Raw genomic sequence first — 16,346 nt, 5'->3', positions numbered from 1 at the left:
CCAGCTCCAGTTTTCCTCTTGGCCTGAGAGGCTGGTATCTGGGGGGGCGGTGGCCCTGCTCCTGGAGAGAGTCCAACAACCAGTGGATTTGCATTTCATTATTTTGGGGCTCAGCCTCTCCATAAGGTAACACTCGACCTGGGGGCAGCCTTGCGCAGAACAGTTTTCCACTGAAAAATGCGGTTTTATCAAAATCGTAGCTCAACTGGAACTTTGTGACTTTTGTAGAAAGATATAATGTTAATGCAATACTTAACCCTGGGGCTAGGTGACATTTTATTTAGTGTTTTAATACATCGTAGAAGCCAAAATGCTAAACTGAAAAAGAAAAAAAAAAGTTTGTGGTTGCAAATCAAACAACGGTTGTATTTTGTTTTGGAGATGTTATGATTCCAGCTTTTCTTTTCAATCCTGAAAGCCCTTTTTTTCCCCCCCAAAATGTCAGCATGTGCCTGGAGTAGAAATTCCAGCTCCTGTCCACGTAAAATCCAAAACTCCTCCTCTACCCCAGCCTTGAAGGAGAGCCCATCCTTCCCTCATCTTCCTGATCTGCCAGCACCTTTCACTGGGTTTCTGGGTAGCTTCTGTCCCCACACAGAGTTGGGGGAGCCTGTGGAGTGAGGCCAGAATCTCTAGCACTGATCTCAGGCCCCAGGAGAGGAGAGAACATGCAGAAATCCCAGTGCAGCTGGAGTTCTGCCTGTTCATGTGAGGTCTTTCCCCTGGTTATTGTCCTTTGTTTTATTTCACTGGGCCACTCTGAAGAGTTTGGTGTTTGGGGGCCCTGCTCCATATGGGAGCCCAGCTGTTCCAGTCCTGGAGCGAGGCGGCAGCTGCCCTGAGGCCCTGGACACCCACTGGCTGTGAATCAGCCCTGGAAAGAAGCCTGGTTGGTTTGTGTTTCTCCAAAAGGCGCACCTGCTTTGCTGCTCAGCTGGGAAGCCATGCTCCTATGGCCCTGCCCCCAAAAGCCCCTCTCTGGGTCCGGGGAAGGTTCAGAGATCAGCTTGTGGGCTGGTCCGCTCCCCGAGCTGGCTGATTGGCGCAGTAGCACAGAGTTCCTGCTATTGTCTAACATCCATCAGTGGAATAAATTTTGTTATGTGCACCAAGGCATGGTGAGATGTGCACCACTGACAGAAACCCATGCTGCCCGCTGCGGGTGACTGTGGGCGCTCTGCTAATCAACCGGGAGGCACTTGACTGTCTCCAGGGCGGCTGCCCAGGCGTTCGGCTTGCAGGGAACACAGCTGCACAAAGCTGTCTTCCTTTGGATTGCAGGAGATTTCATGCAAACTTTCAGAGGGAGGGAAGGAGGGGGCTGCCCTGCCCAGCAACTGGAGCCAAAAATTGGCTGCTGGTCTGAGCCTCGGCGTGGTTTGCCTGTCTTGTGCCCTTGTGACGCGTTGGTTGTTCTGGGCAGTGGATCTGCAGCACGGAGCTCTTAAGTTCCGAGCCTGCACAAGGAGCTTCAGATGGAGGTTGCGTCCTTTACTGGAGGGACGGGCAGTGTGGCTGAGCCAGCCTGGGAACCAGCCGGGCTGGGTTGATTTCTGGCCCTGCCACTGGCCTCTCGTGTGATGCCGGGGAAGTCTGCACTTTAGTGGCCTCAGTGGTGGAATTGTTCGTCGCTGGGCAAGGTGTTAAGAGATCCTGGGAACACAGCACGGCACTGGGTTTGTGAGCCAACGGACTCGCTTCAGTGTGTGCTCACCAGCGTGTGTCAGACGCACTCGTGGTGTGGCTGATTTCACTCCTCCGCTCTCCCGTGAAAATATTTGATTTCTAACTTCCTAATGTGCCCGATGGAGCTGCAGTGCCCAGGAGACATTAACCGAGGCTCTCAGGGATGGATTCCTGTTAGCCAGGGTCACTTAGCCATGTCTAGACCCAGCTTGCACTGATTTAACTGCAGCAGATCGCAAACTCGTGTAGTGATCATTGTTCCCTGTAAGCTGAGGGCTTGTGCGGCTGCCGAGGAGAGATTTAGGTGCAGCCTGGCTGCTCAGCAGAGCACCCACAGCCGGCAGCCTGTGTTTCTCTTGGTGGTGCACATTCAAACATGCCTCGGTGCACATAACAAACTTTATTCTGGCCGTGGATGAAAAACAGAAGGCGCACGAGCAGTGATACGGATGTTAACACCCAATTTCTGGCTCTTAATTTTCTGGCTCTGGCACATTTAACTGAGCTCACGCTCAGATGCTCTCGTAAGCCAACGCAGCGCCAGGCACACTGAAATCTATGTGCAAGTGTCCACGAAAGGGGGTTGGTCACACCAGCTTCCACACCGATTCAGTTAATCATGCAACGTGATGAGGCTTTTGTCTTTATCCCCATCGCAAGTCGAAACTTTGCTTTCTAATGGGTCTTTCTGAATGGTGTTTCCCGGAGGGCGCAGCTTGTTCTCGGACAGAGGTTGGAGCCTCGTGGAAAGATGGAAATCTCTTCCGAGTCAGAGAGCTGTTTGCCTTTAGCAAGGCTAAGATTGCCGAGGCTCTCCCTTCGCTCGGCCTTATTGCGCCTGAGCTGCACCCCGGAAGTGTCTGTTACACAAGCCTGCTGCAGGGGCTGGCAATTCTCAAGGGGTCTGGCAAAGGTGCAGGGAGCCCTGTGCACCCCCTGGGTGCCTTACCCGTAGGAGGGTGTCTGGCTGGGGACGGGGCTCTTTCCACTGGGTAACAGTTCCCTGGTTAGTGCTGGGGTGGGGAAGCTGGAAGCAGAGCTCCAGCTGCTTTAAGGGATTTGAAGGCAGCCGGGGCTGCTGCTTCTCTAGGTCGGTGACACAGGGGAGGGGGAGCAGGCAGCTGCACTCCCTGGGCAGAGGCTGGGAGCTGGGCTGGCTGCCCTAGTGCTGAACTGGCCCATGTGATGCTGGGGGAGGCATGTGATGTCCACCTGAGTGCCCTCAACATGGTGGGCTCCTGGCCTGTCCTGCTGGCCCAGCGCTGCTCCTGGAAGCAGACACCACTCCCCTGCTGCCAGCAGCCCCTGGCGGGGAAGGGAGCAGGGCGGGGGGGTCTTCGTGCTGCCTTAGCTGCAGCTCCCATTAGGCAGGGAACCAGAGCGGCTTGGGGCAGGGTTACCACCGGCACCAGGGACTGCCCCAGCCCATCCCCGCACTCCCGGGTACCCCCATGCCCTGCCCTGCCCTTTCACCCACCATGCCTCCCCTGAGCCTCTGCACCCCCACAGTCCCCTGCCTGAGCCCCCCCACACCCCCATTCCCAGTGTTCCCTGTAAGCTGATTGCTGGGGCAGCCCCCCAGGAGAGCTCCAGCTGCCGCCCAGCTGATGAGCAGAGCGCCCACAGCTGGCAGCCTGTGTTTCTGCTGGTGGTGCACAGCCGCTCATGCTTCAGCACGCAAAACAAAATTTATTCTGGCCATGGGTGGAAAAAATTAGGGGGAACCCCCTAAGCCCACTCCGGGATCTTCCCACGCCTCCCCACCGCCTGTCCCTTCTTGCAGGGGGCCGTGGTATGGCGGTACCTGTACGAAACCGAAGTTACTTTCCACCTGTGCACAGCGACTGGCCTGAGATGCTGGACTTTCGGGGCCCCTGGGGCCTTGCGGGCCTTGCTCTGCAGCTAAGTGGGTTTGTCGCTAGGTCCACGCTTGCCCGAGTGTCACGGATTAAATGAGATGGTGTCTCCCGGCCCAGTGCTGGCCTAGTTCCCCATTCCAATGTGCTCAGTCTGGGGATGCCTGGAGGCGGGTTAGCAGCTCTGCCTAGGCACCAGCTCAGGGGTGGGCAGCCAGAGGCGGCTGGGGAGGTGGAAGTGCCAGCAGCCAGTTGAGGCCAGGCCTTGCCCAGCTCTGGCAAGGTGGGGGACTGCTTGCAACACAGGGTGCTCAGCAGAGCTGGTTCTCTTCTGGATTCCCTTTCCCGGCTGTGCCTGTCCCGGGGAGAGTTCTCACCCCTCTTGGGGCAATGGGAGGATTCCTGGGCACCTGACTGCGGGAGAAGAGGGGCACTTTGGTTTCACCCTTGACTGCCCCAGGGTGCTGGAGGGGGAGATGCCGCAGGCCGTCGCCTTTCCCAGGCTGCAGGGAGGGGCAGTGGGCGCACAGCCTGTTGGGCCCCAGGCAAGAAGGGAAGTGACTGGCTGCGCCGAGGAGGTGCCCAGCTTGGAGTTCCTCTGCCAGCCGGAGCAGCTTCCTGCTGGCTGCAGGCATCCCCCAGGCTGCGGCAGAGCCGGTACGCGGCTGGGTCCCTGCTTTGTTCCACGCTGGGTCAAGCTCTTGTCGCACACACCTCCCCCCGAGCGGGGGTGATTGGGCCGCGAGGTGCCGGGAGGTCGTTATTAAAGCGCCTCCACGGCCCGTCTAATCTGGGTCTGGGTTTATCCCCAGCTGGGGCGCCGGCGTTAGCCGCAGAGATTAGGCTTCCCCAGGCCTTGCTAAGCCTCCCGGCCGGATTACTGCCTTCAGAGATGCGCCTGCATGAGGCTCTAGGTGTGGTGGTGGTAACCCCTGGCAGCTCCGCTCCCTTGGGAGGGCTGCGAGCGCATTGTGCTCGACCAGGAATGAGATGCTGCTTTGCATTCCTTCTGGGAAGGCCTGGCACTGGGGTGATGGGCAGCGTCGCCCCTGGGCCTCATTCTCGGTCCTGGCACCCACTGCCTGGGGAAGCCGGTTGGGGGAGGGAGTGGAGGAGCCTGGGTGCTGTGTGACTGTCCCTGGGTCCCAGCCTGTGCTGAGGGGAATAACTCTGCAGCACCCCTTGCTGTCCAGGAGCAGCCCTGCGTCTGGTGTGGGGACAGACGGGGCTTTCCTGTGTATGGCGCCTGGGCTGGGCAGTACCTGGGCTGGGCACTGGACTTGCTGAGAGCTCAGCCCGACCTTCCCCACAGACCCCCTCCTCCAACTTGCTACCTGGAACACCTGTGCCAGCGGCTTGGCACAGCCCCCAGGGCACTGCTTGGTGCCCCCCAAAGGAGTGAACCCAGTGCCCACCCGCAGGGGTGAGCAGGTTTCCCGGCAGGGCAGGGCCTGGGGCTCCCCTCTTCTGCGGCTTTGCAAAGCGCCAGTGAAACTGACTCCTGTGGAGTGTCTCTCGCCTGCAGCAGCCTGGGAGCCCTGGCTGCTTGGGCTGGGTGGTGCACCGAGGATGTGGGGCTGATCCCTGCCGGAAGCAGGAAGGAAATCAGACTGTGCCTGTCCGTACGGGTCCACACACAGCTGGCTCACCCTGCCCAGCTTCGGCGGGGAGGCTGGTGTGGCCAGTATTGTCGCAGAATACTGGTGGAAATGGAGCGTCCTTCTTTGGCCGGGAGGGTGCCACGGCGGGCTGGGAAGAACCATGGGTCCAGGACATTCCCTGGGCTGGGCTCCTCGGTGTTTGCTCTGAAACACTCGCCGGTCTCCTCTCCGGGCAAGCCGAGATGCCATCGGCTTGGGGCAGCCCCAAGGGGCTTGGCAGCAGGTTTCTGCTGTCCTGCATTTGTACCCTGAAGGTCCCCTGGCACAACCGTTAAACCCTGCCAGGGAGCGAACCGCCAAGCAAGTTGCAACATGAGTGCCACTGTACTGCAACCCCTCTGTCCACAGCACAGGTGTCTGCCTGCTGGGGAGCAAACATCTAGGTGGACTGGCGGCGCTCGGAGCTGTTTCTGTAGCTTTGGAGCAATGTTTGTCAACAAGGGGTACGTGCACCCGCGGGGAGACACCGCGGTCTCCCAGGGGGTACAGCAACGCATCTAGACATTTCATTTTACAACAGGCTACATAAAAACACTAGTAAGTGTCGGTACAGTCGAAGAGTTCATTCAGGCAGTGTCTTGTTTCTATTGCTTCCTACACCTGGCGCTAAAACCTAAGTCCCAGAGTTCTACTCCAGCTCACTGGTTCGGTAATAAGATGGTAGAAAGTCAGCAAGTTCTCAGGAGTTGTCCGCTGTGATAGTTTTGCGTGTGTTTGTGAGTCAGTAGTTTTAAGTGAGGTGTAACTTGGTGGGATGCGAAACAAATCTGATTTCCTGCAAAGGGTGCAGTCACCTGGAAATGTTGACTGGCCCTGGTTGCAAAACCGCGGATTATTTTAGGATTATGTTTCTCAACTGGTGGAATGCGTCTCCTGGGGTACTTAGAATTTTTTTAAAGGGGTATTTAATAAAAAAAAAAAAAAAAAAAAAGGCTCAAAAACACTGGTTTAGAAGACACACACAGCTCCCATGCACAGTGTGTCCTGGACATCTGAGTAGCACGTATGAATCCTGCCCAGGGACTAATGCACGCTTTGTTGCTTGAGGTGGAAAACATGCTGTAATGGACCAAGCGCCGGGCTGGCTGCCAGGACTCCAGGCTTCAGTTCTTGGCTGTACCCTCGACCCACCATGTGCTGTTGGTGGCCAACCCCTGTGGTTGTATCATGTCTTGCTAGATGTGGTATTTCTCTCAAATCTCCAGCTCTGGGAGTCATGGGAGTTCACAACAATCTCTGCTTGCATTCCTTTGCTGCTTGAAAACCTCCACGTGTGACCCAAGGCCAAGCCCAGAACGCCAGCGTTGCTTTTCACGTTGGTTTGAACTAATCTCAGTATTTTGGCCTGACTCCTGCTTTGCAGGTGCTGAACAGTGGTGAATCCAGTCACTATCTGTGGCTCGTGAGCTGCTGTGAAGGAAGGTGATGTTTCTACTCCTCTGTGAGGCAAACCTAGAGTCACTGTTATAGAAGAGGCCTCAAGGGTGTGAAGAAGTGGGGTTCTATTCCCCTGGTTGGGTTGCATGTCTTTCCTACTGCCCTGTAGTAACGTGAGGTGGGTGCCTCAGTTTCCCTAGGCACAGCATCAGTGCAGAGTGGCGAGGGGAGTTTCGGTGGGATGTCCTCTCTCACGTCGGCCATGGGGATTTGGGCTCCTTGTAACCTAGGCCAGCAAGGGACACCTTTCTTCCCCAGGAAACAGGACAAAGGGAGGAGGAGCCTGGCTGGTTGCAATCGGAACTGGGCAGTTGAATTGGGGTTCTCGGCTGACTGCAGAGGGAGGAAGGGGGGGCCAGGGCCCTGCTCAGGGATCCCCTCTGGACCCCTCTCCCCGAGATGGACGGTGCGGACGGCTTCTGGTTCCTGTGCTGACAAATCAGTTCTCTGCTGTGTCCCTGTCGCCTGATCACCCTCCTGCTCTCCCTGCTGAGTGAGAGTCATGTCTGCCTGCTGGTGGGGGGGCAGGGCCTGGTGACCCCCCCCCATGCTCTGTGACAGAGGGGTCCTCCAGTTGCCCCCTGCAGAGAGGCAGGGTTGAGATCACTCACCCCTCTCCCATCAGAGTGCGTGCGTGCGCAGGGCTGTTTGGGTGTCGCTCTGGGAGGTAATGTCTTAATTCCTTGCTTTGGGGTGACCTTTGCTGGGCAGTTGGGTTTCCGGGCCATGTTTGCTTTCACAGCCATCAGGCTGGCCCTGCAAAGGATAAAGAAATGCCCCATCCGAAGCTCTGTACGAGGGTTCACAACTCTCTGCATGGGTTTGTCTGCACGGGGTGTTACCCTGTACACGCGAGTCCTGATTAACTCTGCTTTGGAAGTGGATTCAGGCTTAAACCCCTTGCAGCCCCAAAGCACCCCCTGTTCTCTGCAGGGTTAAACCCCTCACAGCCCCAAAGCACCCCCCCTCTCCCCGGGGTTAAACCCCTTGCAGCCCCAAAGCACCCCCTGTTCTCTCCAGGGTTAAACCCCTCGCAGCCCCAAAGTGCCCCCCCACCTTCCTCACATGAACTCTGCTACTGCCCCCCCCCCCCCCCCGGCTGCTCCTTCTCCAAGCCACTGCCGCTGCCTCCTCTGTGCAGTTCCCCCATCACTCCTACTCCTTTCCCCTACATGCAGCATGGGCAGTTCCCTGCCCGGTCATGCTGAAATGGGACTCAGTTTAACTGGTTTAACAGCCAGATCCCTCTTGCTGGCCATTAAAACGATTGAGTTCCATTTGTGTGTGGCAGAGCAGGGACTGGGAGCTGGGAGGAGTGAGCAGCAGCAGTGGTAGGAGTTGCAAATGGCTCCTTAAAGAGCCCCGTGCAGATCGGAGTCACCCAGCCGACAACTCTTAGAAAATCTAATGGTGACCCATGTTTGGGTCCCAACCCATAGGTTGGGAATCCCTGATCTAGGTCATCCCTGACTGATGTTTATCTAACCTGTTCTTAAAGATCTCCCAATGACGGAGATTCCTCAACCTCCCTAGATAATTTATTCCAGTGTTTAACCACTCTGACAGTTAGGAAGTTTTTCCTAATGTCCAACCCTAACCCTCCCTTGCTGCAGTTTAAGCCCATTGCTCCTTATCCTATCCTCAGAGGTTAAGGAGAATAACTTTTCTCCCTCCTCCTTGAAACAACTTTTTAGGCACTTAAAAGCTGTTGTTATGTCCCCTCTGTCTTTTCTTCTCCAGACTAAACAAACCCGGTTCCTTTAATCTTCCATCATAGCTCATGTTCTGGACCTTCCATCATTCTTGTTGCTCTTCTCTGGACCTTCTCCAGCTTGTCCATGTCTCCTGAAATGAACTGGACGCAATACTTCAGTTGAGGTCTAATCAGTGCAGAGCGGTGTGGAAGAATTACTTCTTGTGTCTTATAAGGTGAGCTTTCGTGGGACAGACCCACTTCTTCAGACCATAGCCAGACCAGAACAGACTGTGTTCTGGTCTGGCTATTGTCTGAAGAAGTGGGTCTGTCCCACGAAAGCTCACCTAATAAACCATTTTGCTAGTCTTTAAAGTGCTACTTGACTGCTTTTTGTTTTGATAGTGTATAGACTAGCACGGCTTCCTCTCTGTTACTATTCTTGTGTCTTGCTTACAACACTCCGGGTAATAGATCTCAGAATGATATTTGCATTTTTTGCAACAGTCACACTCATGACGCATATTTAGCTTGTAGTCCACTGTGACCCCGAGATCCCTTTCTGCACCAATCCTCCGTAGGATATAATTTCCTATTTTGTATGTATGCAACGGATTGCTCCTTCCTTAGTGAAGTACTTTGCATATGTCTTTGTTGACTTTCATCCAACCTCAGACCATATCTCCAATTTGTCAAGTCAGGGGTCCACAACCTGCTCTCTGGAGCCACATGTGGTTCTTTAATGACTTCTCTGTGGCTCCCCACACTATAATTGCAAAGTTAAAACAAAAAACAAAAAAAACAAACCTGATTATTTTAGATAAATGGTGAACATCTAAAAGCCCAACAGTGAACAACTTGTAGCTAAATAGCAAACAATGTGATCTCAAAATGTTGGATAACCGCCCCCTGATTTAATATGTGTTTTGACTGTGTTGCCAATAAAGCCTTGATTTTTGAAAAGGACAGGGAAGCTTGTGGTATTCCTGCCGGGAGTGGCAACACACATTTTAAGAGAGAGAACTGAAATCAGATTTGAAATAGAATTGGCAGAATGAAAGAAGGTGTGATGGAGTGGGGGATACCTGTGTGTGTGTGTGTGGCTCACAGAGGGTGTGGGGCTCCTGCTGAGGGTAACCTTAATAACCAGGTAACACCTTTGTACTGCAGACAAAGGAGGAGGTGGAGCCTAAGGGGTTTGAACTGGAACTGGGAGTTGGAAGCAGTAAGTCTGGGCTGGGAGAGAGAGACAAAGAAGGGGGCTAGGCCCCAGCTCTGGGGGCCCCTCGGGGCCTCCTCTCCCCAACATGGATGGGACTGGCTGTCTCTGCCTGCTGTACTGACTCCTCTGTACAATGCTGTGTCCTGTCGGCTAATAAACCTGCTGTTTTCCTGCTGAGTAAGAAACTCTCCTGCCTGCAAACAGGGTGCAGAGCTTTGGGGACCCCAGAACCCCATCACAGAAGGCTCAGGAGTGAAAGTCCAGAAGACAATAGTGTAAATACACACACGTGAAGTGTGAGAAAATGGAACGTGTAAAAGTCTGTGAGTGTCCTGCAGGAAATGTGTATCACATTACAAATCGTTGTGTGTGCGCTGTTCTTAAAATAGGGGTTACAAACATTGTGATTTGACGTTATTTATTAAGAAACAAATCGCATTCCCCTGCACTGCGGCTCTTGAATTACTGAGGTTTTTACCAGTGGAAAAAAGTGGCTTTTCTTGCTATTTTGGTTGTTGACCCCTGCTCTAGATCATTTTGAATTGCAATCCTGTCCTGTAAAGCACGTGCAACCCCGCTGAGCTTGTATCATCTGCCAACTGTAGAAATGTATTCTCTAGCTGTTATCTAAATCACTGATGAAAATATTGAAAAGAACAGGTCCTAGGACTGACCCCTGCGGAAACCCCACTTGTTCTGCCTTTTTAGCATGAATGGAGACCATTGATAACTACGCTCTGGGAATGGTTGTCCAACCAGTAGCTCCATCTAGGTTGCATTTCCCTCGTAGAGGTCAAGCAAGACCTTACTAAAGTCTAGATGACTTATTAAAATCCAGATACAGCACATCTACTGCTTCCCCCTTATCCACAAGGTTCGTTAGCTTTCTTTAACAGGCTGTCAGGTTGCTTTGACATGCTTTGCTGGCTGTTACCTGTCACATTATCATCTTCCAGATGTTTGCAAATGAATGTCTTAATTATTTGCTCCATTATCTTTCCTGGCACAGAAGTTAAACTGACTGGTCTGGAGTTTCCTGGGTAGTTCTTATTTCCATTTTTATAGATGGGCACTACGTTTGCCCTTTTCCAGTCTTCTGGAATCTCTCCTGACTTCCAGGACTTTTCAAAGATGATAGCTAATGGCTCAGTTATCTCCTCTATCAGCCCCTTGAATATTCTAGGACGCATTTCATCAGGCCCTGGTGTCTTGAAAACATCTAGCTTTTCTAACTAATTTTAACTTGTTCTTTTCTTATTTTAACTGCTGAACCCACTCCATTTTCACTAGCATTCAGTACGTTAGGCATCCAGTCACCAGCAACCTTCTTGGTGAAAACCAAAACAAGTCGTTGGGCTATTGCCATATTTTCCATTATTGTTTCTCCTTCATCATTGAGCAATGGGTTTACGCTGTCCTTGGTCTTCCACCCTCTTCTAATATACTTGTAGAATGTTTTCTTGTTACCTTTTATTTCTCGAGCTAGTTGGAGCTCATTTTGTGCCTGGGCCTCCTAATTTTTTCCCTCTGTACTTGCGTTGTTTGTTTGTGTTCATCCTTTGCAAATTGGCCCAGTTTCTAATTTGGGTAGGACTCCTTTTTGATTGTTAGATCATTCAAGATCTCCAGGCTGGTCCTTCCTACACAGTGCTCTTAATAACACCTCTGTGAAAAACTGCCAGCTGCCTTCAGTTGTTTTGTCTCTTCGACTTGCTTCCCAGGGTGTTTGACCTACCAGCTCTCAGGTTGGTTTGAAGTCCAGTTTGGTTTAGGGACTCTCCTGTGAAATTGTAATTCTTACGTGGCTCTTCAGAAATTTCAGGCGGGGAGCCAGTCATCTCTGCTCCTGTGTGCTTTTTGGCTGATACGTTACGGGGGAGGACATGTGTATGTAGAGAATGTGAGCTCTCAGATCCGACGACTTTTTATTCCGGTGCTTGGGACCTGAGCGGCAGGCGGCAGTGTGAACTATGGGGTAAAAATATCGCAAAAGCAATAACTGTGCGAGTAGATTTAGAGCCTGAACTATTGAGTTTCCATGTTGTTGTTCATCCTGCAAGATCCCTAACCATGTCACAGAATGTCCAGATCGACCGCCCGCCTCCGAAATGGAGCCATCTCTGGGGCATAGCACAGCCGCTTTACAACAGCACAGTGCAAGGGGGGGAGCAAAGAGGTTGGCCTGGCAACAGGGAGGGTCCTCCAGGAAGCAGACCGCTGAGAATGGACGTGGGAAGGGCAGCAGAGCAGGCAGTGACCCAGCTCTTGTGAAAAGTGCCTCTCCGCCTCTGCTTATCCAGGGGCCACGTTTGCTTGGCGGGTGACGGAAAGGAGGGCACCTCCTGCTGGGTTGTTCACGGGTCAGCCCCAGGTCGGTTGCTGACTCCTGGCCATTGGGTTTCAAAGAGTTTGGCCGTGGCTGGGCCCTTCGCCTTCATTCTCAAGAGGAAATATTTTCTTTCCGCAGCCAATGCTCTCTCTCTCTCTCGTCTGTGAGTGCAGAGCCGACCTTGAAGTTCCCCTTCCCTTACTGGCCGGCACACCCTGTTCCAGAGGCAGCGGGCAGGGGGGCATGCCGGCGGGTTCTCTGTCTCCAGCTGCAGTGAAAGGCTGGCCTCTTCCACAAGAGCAGAACAAGCCCTGTCCACGTGCCGAACCTGCAGGAGCAGCCTGTGTCTCCAGCACAGCTGGTGCCAGCTCCGCCTGTAACAGGCAGTCTGCAAACCACAGGCAGACACCAAGCAACCTGACCAGCTCCAAAGAGGAGGGCCTGCCAGGGCCGGGCGCTCTTCCCAGGAGCGTAAAGCCCCAGGCTCTGGAATGTTGAGGTCGGGTGAGACTCTGCTGGAAGGAGAAGGGAGTTTGTAGCCAGGCGGGTGGTGGGGGTGCTGAGAAAAGTTGGGTGTCCTGGAGTGTGGGGGTCACCAGGCTCTGCACCCCTATCCGCAGGCAGATGTGACTCGCTCTCAGCAGAGACACCAGCAGGTTTATGAAGCAACAGGGACACGGCATAGAACGGACTTGTCAGCACAGGAACCAGAAGCCGTCAGCACTGTCCAGCTTGGGGCAAGAGGGGCCCTGAGCAGGCCCTGGCCTCCCTTCCTCCCTCTCCAGCCAGACCAGACTGCCCTACTCCACAGCCCAGTTCCAATTCAAAACAGCCAGGCCCCTGCTCCCGCCTCTGTCCTGTTTTCTGGGGAGCAAAGGTGTCACCTGATGGCAAAGGTCAGGAATTTCCTTTGTCTGTGTGTGAGAAGTCAACACACTGAAACTCCTCTTACCACCATATGCTTATTCTGCGCCTGGGGAAACTGAGGCACCCCCTGGTATTACTACAGGGCACCAGGAAGCACATGCAACCTAACCAGGGGGCCTAAAATCCTCATCTCGCCCTCCCCCCTCCACTTCATCACACTTGGGACCTGGCTCCTGCTGGTTTTGCCCACAAAGGTAAAGAAGGGAACCCAAGATCTGCAGAGGGTGGGGGTGGGGAGCCAGTGAGCCCCAGAAAAATGAGTCAGGGGCCGCACCCACAAGTGATAGCAACATCCCTCCCCAACTGCCCCCCCCCCCGCAAAAAACCTTGCAGAAAGTGGGAGGAGGAGGTCTTCCTGAGGCCCAGCAATGGCCTAGCTGTTGTTAGAAGGGAGGGCACACCCAGAGAGGTCAGCTTCCCACCCCACAGGGCAAGGTTAGCACGGGATGGTGCAAAGAGCGACCTCAGCCCTTTGGCCCCCAAATGCCGGATTCTCCAGGCTGTTACACAAAGGTTGCAGTCTGCCAAAGAGCAGCGCGAATGGGCAGTTGCAACGGGTTTGCTCGTGTCACTCTGAGCGAGGAGGAGGAAAGCGACTCCCCTCGCTCGCACCCTGCTCAGGGCGAGTGGGGTTCACGTGCACTCTCACCTAGGGGACACTGAAAGCGGGGAGGGGGGATGTCTGTGAGTGTGCGCGCACCAAGGCTTGGAGGCTGCCACAGGGCCAGGACAAGCCGCCGGCTCACTGCCTTGCCGCGGTTCGGCGCAGGGCAGGCCAAGAGCCAGATCTGCCGGAGGTTCCCATCCCTCGGGTAGGGCCTGTCTCGAGGATTTGAAGTACGTGGGGCCAGCAGCCCTCCTCTCCCATGGGTGCTGTCCGTTGATGGGCTGGAGGGGCCCCTCCTGGGCTGCGCGGCCTCACTGTCCTTCGCTGCAGGGGCTGTTCCAAAGCGTTCGTAGCCCCCGGCCCTGGCTGCACCAGGGAGAGGCGCCAAGGCAGCTGGAACCTAACTCGTGGGCGAAGGGTGCCACACACCGAGCGCACATGTGGTCCTCAAACAGAGGCGAACGAGCAGCTGCCAGGACCCGTTCACCGGCCCAGCCTGCCAGTGGCTGGGTAAACTCTCGGCTGGCACCTGGCGCCCCACCCGTGCCCCCCTGGTGCATTTGTACGGTGACCTCGGGGAAGAGCGCGGAGGGCCCGGGGCGGTCACGGTGGCGCGGGAGGGGCCAGCTGAGCTGCGTGCACGGACACCGGAGCCCTGGGGGTACAGCATAGCCCTGCCAGAAGAGAGACCTTTTCGCGTGGCCTGGTGGCAGCAAACAATGGCCTTACCCGTTCCCTGCTCAGAGCCGCAGCTGTGCCTTGTGCTAAACGCCCTGCATCGTCCTCCGCTTTCCCCGTCTCCAGCAGGGCAGGCTCGGGTTGTGACCCCCCCCGCCCCCCAGTGCGCGTGGTCAGCGCCGGCCTGAGATCAGCCCCCTTCCCTTCCTGCTCTGCCCTCCTCTGCTCGCAGATGTCCACGTGCAAACTCCGGCCTGCGGCTCGTCAGCTGCCCGGCTGCTCCTCTGACCCGTCTCCAGCCGTGCTGCTGCTGGCCTCGCGCTGGTGCTCCCGGCGAGCGTGGCTGGGACTGGCGCACTGGTGCCGCGCAGGGAGGAAGCTGCCAGGAGCCCGGCGCTTGCTGTTTGGTCTGCGAGAGGCAGCTGACATTTTGGAAGGAAATAGCTGCTCTTTGCTCCTTCCTGTGGCAGGGCAGCCTGTGGAGCGGCAGCGCTGGGCTGCCCGGCTGGGATCTGGGCTGCAGTATCCCCCTCGGTGCCCAGGGTTGGGGTGCCCAGGTGGCCGGCAAGGGGCTGCCGGGGGCAGTGCATGGGGCAGGGCAGAGCAAGAACACCTGTTCCAGCCGTGAGTATCTCCTGTGCTCGGGGAGGGAACCAGCAAGCTCACTGCAGGGCCCAGGCTCTCCGGGGAAAGCCTCCTGCAGCGCTGGCAGCGTGTGAGGGTCCCGGCAGTGCGTGGCCCTCAGCTCTGCACAGAGCCTTTCCTGTTCCCACCTCTGCTCGTAGCTCCCCTCCCTTCCCCCCATGCACACAGACCCCGCTGGTTATGCGGTGTGAGGCTCCGAGGTGGGTGGGGGTGTGTGTACACTCTGTGCCGTGGGGCCCCAGAACAGCTCCAGCTGAGCTAGGGTTCAGCTGGGATCCAGGGGTTCACAGCCTTCTCTGTTCAGCCTGCCGCTTCTGCGGGAGGCCAGTGTAGTGGGTGCGAAGGGCCAACCCCGCTGATAACCCCTGGGGATCTGTGTGGTGCCGCAGGAAGGAATCCAGGCCTGGGAGTTTTCCCTCCTTTCCCGTCCGGATTCACCTACCTCCGCTTCCAGCCGAGGGAGCGCGTCAGACCTCCCTCCGCCAGGCAGACGGGCCCGTTGTTACAGGTGTTCCCCAGGGTGGACCCCCAGACTGCTCCAGTCGCCCCGAGTGTCTCAGCGGTCACGCAGATAGCTGGAGCTCCCTGGGCCAGTCGCCTGAAGCAAGTTTCTAAACCTGCCCTTGTTCTCAGGGGTCTGCGGGTTACCACCAGCCCGCTTGGGTTGGGCCCCCAAGCTGAGCACAGCATTCCAGCAGGGCCAAACCTGGAGGTCAAATGACCCCTCTGATCCTGCCTGCAATTCCCCCTAGTTCTGCAGCCTGGATTAGACACGCTCCTGTGGCCACAGGTTCTTAGTCACCCCGAGTCCCCGGTGCTTTAGGAGTCTGAGTTTCCCTCTCCTGTGACTACGTCCACTGAGCTGGCAGAGCCTGGGGCCAGAGGGATGGGACCCAGGGAGGGCACTAGTGGGGAGGCTGGTTCAGCAAGCATTCTGTACTGGGAACCACTGGGGCAGGAGGAAGGAGGCGAGGGAGACCAATCTTCTGGGAGTAGCTGGGCCAAGCAGCTGGGGATGTTGTTCCCGCTGATTTTTTTTCCATCCACAGGCAGAATAAATTTTGTTCTGCGCACCAAGGCATGCGCAGAAAGGAACATGCACCGTCAGCTGTGGGCGCTCCGCTGAGCAGCCAGGCGGCCCCTGAGCAGCCGCCCCAGTGCCCTGCTGACAGGGAATGCTGGCTGGGGAGGCACTGCGACTGGACAAGGAGCTGGGGACCATGGCGGTGGGGAGGGGGAAAGGGGAGAGGCCAGTCGGGCCAGGAGCTGGCAAGGAGTTGGAGGAGGGGATGGAGCCTCGCAGAGGAACGGCACATGGGCAGCGGGGCTGTCTGGGTACCGAGGTTGGGACTGATGAGAAACCCCGGAGCTGGGGGCTGGTTGGGTGAGGAGAACAGGATGGGCTGGGGAAGAGCCAGGACAGGCGCAGGGCAGAAGAGAGGGGCCTGGGTAGCGAACGTTCCCTTCCAGAGCCTGGAATCCGCAGCTTCCAAGCCTCAGCGTCACTTTGTTGCTGGGAACCAGGGGAACCACCTGCAGAGCCACTCGCCCCCTTCTGGCTTTGGTCCATGGGCAGAACAACAACCTACTACTGCTGTTGGTTAA

The 16,346-nt window shown here is 55.9% G+C and overlaps 1 protein-coding gene across 3 annotated transcripts in view; it reads left to right on the top strand.

Annotated features, from left to right (window-relative positions):
• Positions 1–16,346, top strand: part of LOC142002897 (signal transducer and activator of transcription 5B) — a 44,701-nt gene that overhangs the window by 13,177 nt on the left and 15,178 nt on the right. The gene's annotated exons all lie outside the window — the stretch shown is intronic.

The sequence above is a fragment of the Carettochelys insculpta genome, chromosome 28 (assembly GCF_033958435.1).
Source record: "Carettochelys insculpta isolate YL-2023 chromosome 28, ASM3395843v1, whole genome shotgun sequence".
NCBI lineage: Eukaryota > Metazoa > Chordata > Testudines > Carettochelyidae > Carettochelys > Carettochelys insculpta.
Note: the sequence above shows the minus strand (reverse complement) of the source record. Positions and strands in the feature narration are given on the sequence as shown.